This window comes from Arctopsyche grandis, chromosome 13 (assembly GCF_051622035.1).
Source record: "Arctopsyche grandis isolate Sample6627 chromosome 13, ASM5162203v2, whole genome shotgun sequence".
In the NCBI taxonomy this organism is placed as follows: domain Eukaryota; kingdom Metazoa; phylum Arthropoda; class Insecta; order Trichoptera; family Hydropsychidae; genus Arctopsyche; species Arctopsyche grandis.
In genome coordinates, this window is record NC_135367.1 from 28742244 (window position 1) to 28751403 (window position 9160).

At 44.9% G+C, this 9160-nt stretch overlaps 1 non-coding gene across 1 annotated transcript; it reads left to right on the forward strand.

Moving 5' to 3' along the window:
- The first annotated feature begins 308 nt into the window (after positions 1 to 308).
- On the forward strand, positions 309 to 470 carry LOC143921788 (U1 spliceosomal RNA). The gene has a single exon (XR_013261460.1). It is a non-coding gene; the product is annotated as a U1 spliceosomal RNA (small nuclear RNA).
- The last annotated feature ends 8690 nt before the right edge of the window (positions 471 to 9160 follow it).

Here is a 9160-nt window from a genome sequence, read left to right on the forward strand (position 1 = left end):
TGACCAGATCCAAATACTGTTTATTATAAAAGCGCATAATTTCGCATACAAAAAAAACCACACACGAAAATTTTCAATGTGCAAAATCTTATCAGCAGTTTTTTTGTGCGCTTTTATCAAATCAACATACAACAATCATCGCATTGAACCTGTTACAACAATTGTATTTAAATCATAAGCAATAAAATATATAAAATAAATGTGAAAGTTGTATGATGTTGTCCGCTAGGTGGCACCAGGGGTCCATTGCCGATACTAGTGGTGACGTACGATATTAGTATATAGAGGGGGATTCATGTTTCCAAAACATACTTACCTGGCGTAGGAGATACCGTGATCAATATGGCGGTTCCCCCAGGGCGAGGCTCTTCCATTGCACTTCGGTTGAGCTGACCCTTGCGATTGCCCCTAATGCGGGCAACTCGGACGCGTAATTTTTGGTAGCCGGGACTGCGTACGCGCTGTCCCGACCCCTTATACAACCATATTAGCTACAAGCGTTTTCAACAATTTACACCTGTAATGAGTTGTCGGTTGTGGATTTCATTTACAATCCGTTACTGAAATTCTTATCGATATGACGTAAATTTTTATAAACCTCCTTTACGTTTCACTTACGATTACAATTCAGAGGACAATGTTTACCTCTTATCCAATCATTTTCATACTTTGACATACTGCTCATTTTGGTCATCAATATACGTAAATGTATCCTCTGCCATTACGATGGTGCAAAAATATCGTTTAATGGTGCGTACGCACCTAACCAACAAACGGCCCACGGCCAACTTTTTAAACCAGTAGGATACAAAATATCGAAATAAAAATTAAATTAAAATATCAAAATTAAGCTAAAGAGCGAGATTGAGCTAAAATTTTTTGAATTACGACGATATGCATTTACAACCAGAGAAATATTATAATTTCTCTGCTTACGAGCGAAAAATAATGTTGTTATTATTTCTTAAAAGTCGTGCTATGTATTCTTCCATCGATGATTGGTAAAAAACACATTCGACAAACCAACGTAAATGTTGTGGCCACTATTTTTTCCACACCCCTTAACGTATTAAGCTCAAAATTTAGGTCTACGTTACTACTTCGAATGTGATAAAATAGACAAAATATCGAAGAGATGGGCGGAGTGAATGAATATCCCCTCATACGAGTGTGAAGAGTTTATCCATTTATGAGTGCGTTAGAACGAGACAAAAATTATCTATGTAATGCGAGTGAAAGAAACAAAATATAGCGTTGTGCGAATATGTAAATTTATTAAATTGGTCCGACAATATTATTGATATAATTCGTCGTTTTTCGATGGGTCGATGCAAATTGTTTTAATTGGCTTATTTTTGCTAGCCATTTTGAATTGTAACATGCAAATGCAGGTGATGCTTCAACTTTAAAACTTTTTTATTAAATTTATAAAATATGCATTTTTGGAAACGATTCATATTCATACAAAGTACGCGTCGCCTCGATCACTTAAATATATCCATCAAATATAAGTAATAAATAAAATTTCAATTCCATAGAATAGGTGAAAACAGCCCTTTCGAAATGTATTTGTCGAAACGTATTGAAACGAAATGTAATTGGCTATCGCTAGTCAAGCGGGAGGTGAATGCGACCATTTTACGTGTCTTACGTTCAAGTTGGAGTCGAATCATAAAATAAAGCCGGAATCGGAGTCGTTAAATTTTGATCCGACTCGATTCAGGGATGATGAGAGGTCCCGAGACGCAATTATTGAAAAAACTAAAAAGAGAATATATGTATTTAAAAAAAATAATTCAAAATTGACAGCAAATAACGAATGCGCTCCTGCCAGGGTAACCATGAACAAGGGTTACATGTACAGCACAGGTAACCCTTGTTGTACAGACAAGCAAACCCTTAAAACGAGTAATACAGACTGTACCACTCGTTTTTAAAACAAATAATATTTTTCAACAGATGTGTATACTATACAAAGTATACTTTTAATTGCAATCTCAAAGGAAGCTTAAAATAAAAATAAAATATAGGTTTATTTTTATTACAACCTATTTATTAGCTTCACTTGGTTATTCATAATTCCACAAAGCATGTATATGCACGTTACAGTTGAAGTGTATCTTTCAATTGCAATACATTCCATCTAACCTGGTACCAACTACATACATATTTAGCTATACATATTTTGACTAGTTGGAATATATTCCGTCTAACCCACGCAAGTGGATCCATACCGACTAGTAAATTGAGTTGGAAAGTCGAATTTTTGAACCTTCACAAATAGTCGTAGTAGTTATAATACATAAGTAATTTCATGGTCAAAATTCGTCGATGATTTTTCAAATAAGCTTTCAAACTCAAATAAATACATAGATACATATGTACATATGTAAGTACATAGATATTTACAATATGAGATGTTCGACTCTATGTACCTATGTATATACTGGATTGAATGCATATTTTACAGTATAAGGTGCTTCGATTTTATAGGAAGAAATGTAAAAGCAAGGTAAGTGTCTATATAAAGCCTTTGTTCGAAGAATTTTCCAAACAGGTGAGAGCGAAGGAGACGTCTGTGGAGATTTGGGGAAAGTCTAGTATTTATTTATACACGAGCAAATCGGTTGCACTTTCGAAACGAAACTCTCCACAGCGATTCGGTACGTATTCGCCCGAGGCTAATTCAATTTTCCCCCAAGTATAAAATACGAGCCGGGAAAATCTCGTCTTGGAAAACGCGCCGAGAAATATGCACTACCGTGCAGAGAGTTGTTCTCTGAATTATCCGCGTGGCATCTGCTGGAAAACTTGGCTGGATCCCGGGATTTCTTGGATTGCATCCCGAAAAAGTTTGTCGGACACTTGGCCGGAGACTTTGGGCATCTCTCGTTCTCCTCCTCTCTGCCTGATTTTCCTTACTTGGCTTTAATATATAATGATTTCAATTTTCCAATCGCATTTTCTGCACGAGTGAAAAGTATTCTGTACGTGCTGTTGATTCGATTACTACAATTTTTACTCGGATACTCTATGTGATATTTGATTTTTCTGGTGCATTTTATGGAAAAATCGTAATTAAGTTAGTCCAGGAAACTCCAAAATACATACATATGTAGATACATATTCACTATATAGCCAGCAGTATAGCTCAGTGGCTGCGTTTATGTTTAGCACCAAGAGATTATTGGGTTCGATCCCGAACTAATCTTTAATATACTGTTGGTTAGACTTGAATGTTTGTGAGTACAAGTCGATCGTTTCTTGTCATTATTGAAACGTTTCCTTAAAATTGACAAAAAAATCATACTATCTGCTGTCACAAATCTTCTGCATTATGTATGTACAATTTGTAAAAATGTATGTACAAGTCCATAAATGTCTCAATAGACTAATTAATTAATTGCTAATTTCGTGTTCTTCAGCTTCTCGAAATACAGTGATTTATGTAATAAAAATGCTGCGTAGTTTGTAATTAATTGTCCAGGAAGGCGCATTTGGGTCTTCCTATCAAGCCTACCTGGTATGTAAAATAAATAAATAAATATTTCATTCAACTGCTACGCTACGCTTACCGTCTGATCGTAAGTCAAAGCTCGTGGGGATGTGGGGATGCTATGTGGTATGCGTCATCTGGTTGAACAATAAAATAAAGTGACAATTACAAAAGCATATATCGAGTGACGCAAGTTTGGAAGTGCAATAATTCCTGTGGAAGGCAAGTTGCACACAAATTCACCGAGAGGCACGCTTTAACCCGTTAACGACCGTCGCAAATCTCCGACACTATCGCAGCCGAGGCCAAAATAATCAGCTAATTGAATTTCTAATTGTGCAACACGACTTTGCGAACAAAAGTTGGGTGTGAGCGAAATTCGCCCTAGCGAGTCCCTGCGGTAAGGTACAATTTCGACAACCGCACGCTGTAATTAAGAAATCGGATGCAAAAAACGGACCTTCATGAATGCAAGCCGATTGTATGTACATATATATAATGTGTTTAGATATAATGTAGGCAATCAACTATTCACAGCGACTAATGTATTTTGCCGATTTTTTCTTTCGATCCTTCTATTTATGTATTTTCTCTCGATTTTTTATACTTGTTTAAACTAAAGTAGGACGATCGTGAAGAAGTCTCAGCTTTCCAACTACCCCTATCTCTCTCTCCCTCCACCCTTTCTCTCTCACTTCTAGAGAATTACCTCAAACCTAACCTGCTTCAAACCTAATGTTTATACAGTAAATATTGTGAAAGACAAGAACACACACGGAATAGCACTATTTTATTATGTAATATATAGATCTACTAGCTGTATTACCCGGCTTCGCTCAGTGTTTATAATATAAACCGCTTAAACATGACTAAGCTAATTTAATTAAAAAAAAAAATAAAATTTAAAAATTTAAAAAAAAAATTTAAAAAAAAAATAAAAAAATAAATAAAAAAAAATAAAAAAAAAATCAAAAAAAAAATCAAAAAAAAAATCTCTTTTTTTTTTGCCTTCTAGGGCTTCGCCCTCGGCACCCCCCTGAGCCTTTGCCTTCTAGGGCTTCGCCCCTCCACGCCCCATGAGCAATTGCCGTTTAGGGCTTCGCCCCCATGATCAGTTGCCTTTTAGGGCTTCGCCCCTCCGCGCCCCCATGATTCAAAGCCGTCTAGGGCTTCGCCCCCCTTAGTAAATGCCTTTTAGGGCTTCGCCCCCCGCGCCCCCAAGATTAATTGCCGTTTAGGGCTTCGCCCCCATGTTCAGTTGCCTTTTAGGGCTTCGCCCCTCCGCGCCCCCATGATTCAAAGCCGTCTAGGGCTTCGCCCCCCTTAGTAAATGCCTTTTAGGGCTTCGCCCCCCCGCGCCCCCAAGATTAATTGCCGTTTAGGGCTTCGCCGCCCTTAACTAATGCCTTTTGGGGCTTCGCCCCTCCGCACCCTCATGATTAAATGCCGTCTAGGGCTTCGCCCCCCTTAACTAATGCCTTTTGGGGCTTCGCCCCTCCGCACCCTCATGATTAAATGCCGTCTAGGGCTTCGCCCCCATGATCAGTTGCCTTTTAGGGCTTCGCCCCTCCGCGCCCCCATGATTAACTGCCGTTTAGGGCTTCGCCGCCCTTAACTAATGCCTTTTGGGGCTTCGCCCCTCCGCACCCTCATGATTAAATGCCGTCTAGGGCTTCGCCCCCATGATCAGTAGCCTTTTAGGGCTTCGCCCCTCCGCGCCCCCATGATTCAAAGCCGTCTAGGGCTTCGCCCCCCTTAGTAAATGCCTTTTAGGGCTTCGCCCCCCGCGCCCCCAAGATTAATTGCCGTTTAGGGCTTCGCCCCCCTTAGTTAATGCCTTTTAGGGCTTCGCCCCTCCGCGCCCCCATTATTAAATGCCGTTTAGGGCTTCGCCCCCCTTAACTAATGCCTTTTGGGGCTTCGCCCCTCCGCACCCTCATGATTAAATGCCGCCTAGGGCTTCGCCCCCCTTAGTTAATGCCTATTAGGGCTTCGCCCCTCCGCGCCCCCATGATTAAATGCCGTCAAGGGCTTCGCCCCCATGATCAGTTGCCGTTTAGGGCTTCGCCTCATAAGGCTGCGCCCCATGGGGCTTCGCCCCATGAGGCTGCGCCCCCTTCGAGGCCCCATGGGGCTGCGCCCCAGGAGGCTGCGCCCCCTTGCGCCCCCTTCGGGGCCCCATGCGGCTAAGCTCCATAAGGCGGCGCCCCATAAGGCGGCGCCCCATAAGGCAGCGCCCCATAAGGCGGCGCCCCATATGGCGGCGCCCCATAAGGCTGCGCCCCATAAGACAGCGCCCCATAAGGCTGCGCCCCATAAGGCAGCGCCCCATAAGGCGGCGCCCCATGAGGCTGCGCCCCCTTCGGGGCCCCATGGGGCTGCGCCCCCTTTGGGGCCCAATGAGGCTGCACCCCTTTCGGGGCCCCATGAGGCTGCACCCCCTTAGGGGTCCCATGGGGCTGCGCCCCCTTTGGGGCCCCATGGGGCTGAGCCCCATGAGGCTGCGCCCCCTTCGGGGCCGCATGCGGCTAAGCTCCATAAGGCGGCGCCCCATAAGACTGCGCCCCATAAGACAGCGCCCCATAAGGCTACGCCCCATGAGGCTGCGCCCCCCTGCGCCCCCTTCGGGGCCCCATGAGGCTCCGCCCCCCTGCGCCCCCTTGCGCCCCCTTGCGCCCCCTTCGGGGCCCCATGTGGCTAAGCTCCATAAGGCGGCGCCCCATAAGGCTGCGCCCCATAAGACAGCGCCCCATAAGGCGGCGCCCCATAAGGCGGCGCCCCATAAGGCTGCGCCCCTAAGGCTGCGCCCCATAAGACAGCGCCCCATAAGGCTGCGCCCCATAAGGTTGCGCCCCATAAGGCTGCGGCCGATAAGGCTGTGCCCCATAAAGCTGCGCCCCCTTTTGAGCCCCATGGGGCTGCGCCCCATGAGGCTGCGTCCTCCGGGCCCCCTTCGGGGCCCCACGGGGCTGCGCCCCTTGTGGCGCCCCTGGCGGGGCCCCATGAAGCTGCTCGCCTTGCGCCCCCGCGGGGGTGAATCCATTGAATCGAAAAAAACAAATCGGCGCCCATGGATCGAAAAAAAAAAAATCGAATCACGTGTTCGATGACGTCACCGATCTACGGACGACGACGACGACGACGACGACCAAGGATACATACAAAGTCTCTTTCCAAATTATAGATTAGATTAGACTAGCTGTATTACCCGGCTTCGCTCAGTGTTTATAAAATAAACCGGTTAAACATGACTAAGCAAATAGTAAACATTTAACCCTTTGGCTGCTACGAGGTTTTTCAATGTCCAAGCGAAAAATGCTAACATTTGTAATTATTTTGAAAAAAAATAAATATAATATTTTTTTTACATACTTACTTCGCCGAACACTCGTAATTTTTATAATACTTTATATACATTTTTAAGAAGCAGTCGTGAACTCGTGCTCTCTCTTTCTGTCTTGCTTTTACATGCGTGCGTGCGAAAGAGATACCTACATATATACACTAAATAAGTTTTGACGGTTGTTTTCCGAGGCTTTATTCTTTTCAATAATCTATTTTTAGATATCGATGCATCCTTACAACATGCGATATATTCGAAACAGGTAGCGGTCTCTCTCTCTTTCTTTCTTGGTTTTAATTGTGTACGTATGAGCGAGACACACAAGGATGCGAAGTTTCTAATAATCAAATAATTTTTCAACATGTATCATAAACATTTTGTATGCCTTTCAGTTGCATTTGATTGATTGCATGAATTCGTGACCTATATAATTGAAAGCGGATTTCTATTGTTTTTTGCCATTTATTTTAACTCTGCAAAATGATATCGGACAGTGAAAGTGATGAAAGCGAAATAATAACTCCTCGCCGAGGAACTCGACAAATCAGCAGCTCTACTGATTCTGAAAATGAATTTATCGATAATAATCAATTCCCAAGTAATAACTCCTTATATGACATTGACAACGAACCCGAAATTTACTTTGATGATGAACCCGAAATTGAAGAGCTTTTATTTAAAAAATTGATAAATATTTATAAAGCCTGATTGAAAAATAAATATAAATACGTATATAAAAAAAATGTTTCGTGCCACTGATGCGCTGGTGGCTCAAAGAAAGTATTGAAATACGACAATTAATGACGTCAACAACGATCGTCGTAGCAATCTTCGCCGATTTCAAAACAACGATTTATCGTTGTTGTAGCAGTCAAAGGGTTAACTAAAAAAAAAAAAAATTTAAAAATTTAAAAAAAAATAAAAATAAATAAAAATAAAATCAAAAAATTTTTTTAAAAAAATCAAAAAAAAAAAATTTTTTTGCCTTCTAGGGCTTCGCCCTCGGCGCCCCCCTGAGCCTTTGCCTTCTAGGGCTTCGCCCCTCCACGCCCCCATGAGCAATTGCCGTTTAGGGCTTCGCCCCCATGATCAGTTGCCTTTTAGGGCTTCGCCCCTCCGCGCCCCCATGATTAAATGCCGTCTAGGGCTTCGCCCCCCCCTAGTTAATGCCTTTTAGGGCTTCGCCCCTCCGCGTCCCTATGATTTAATGCCGTCTAGGGCTTCGCCCCCCTTAGTTAATGCCTTTTGGGGCTTCGCCCCTCCGCGCCCCCATGATTAAATGCCGTCTAGGGCTTCGCCCCCATTATCAGTTGCCGATAAGGGCTTCGCCCCTCCACGTCCCCATGGTTAATTGCCGTCTAGGGCTTCGCCCCCATTATCAGTTGCCTTTTAGGGCTTCGCCCCTCCGCGCCCTCATTATTAAATGCCGTTTAGGGCTTCGCCCCCCTTAGTTAATGCCTTTTGGGGCTTCGCCTTTCCGCGCCCCCATGATTAAATGCCGTCTAGGGCTTCGCCCCCATTATCAGTTGCCGATAAGGGCTTCGCCCCTCCACGTCCCCATGGTTAATTGCCGTCTAGGGCTTCGCCCCCATTATCAGTTGCCTTTAAGGGCTTCGCCCCTCCGCGCCCTCATTATTAAATGCCGTTTAGGGCTTCGCCCCCCTTAGTTAATGCCTTTTGGGGCTTCGCCTTTCCGCGCCCCCATGATTAAATGCCGTCTAGGGCTTCGCCCCCATTATCAGTTGCCGATAAGGGCTTCGCCCCTCCACGTCCCCATGGTTAATTGCCGTCTAGGGCTTCGCCCCCATTATCAGTTGCCTTTTAGGGCTTCGCCCCTCCGCGCCCCCATTATTAAATGCCGTTTAGGGCTTCGCCCCCCTTAGTTAATGCCTTTTGGGGCTTCGCCCCTCCGCGCCCCCATGATTAAATGCCGTCTAGGGCTTCGCCCCCATTATCAGTTGCCGATAAGGGCTTCGCCCCTCCACGTCCCCATGGTTAATTGCCGTCTAGGGCTTCGCCCCCATTATCAGTTGCCTTTTAGGGCTTCGCCCCTCCGCGCCCCCATTATTAAATGCCGTTTAGGGCTTCGCCCCCCTTAGTTAATGCCTTTTGGGGCTTCGCCCCTCCGCGCCCCCATGATTCGGGGCCCCACGGGGCTGCGCCCCATAAGACAGCGCCCCCTTTGGGGCCCAATGAGGCTGCACCCCCTTCGGGGCCCCATAAGACAGCGCCCCATAAGGCTGCGCCCCATAAGGCGGCGCCCCATAAGGCAGCGCCCCATAAGGCGGCGCCCCCTTCGGGGCCCCATGGGGCTACGCCCC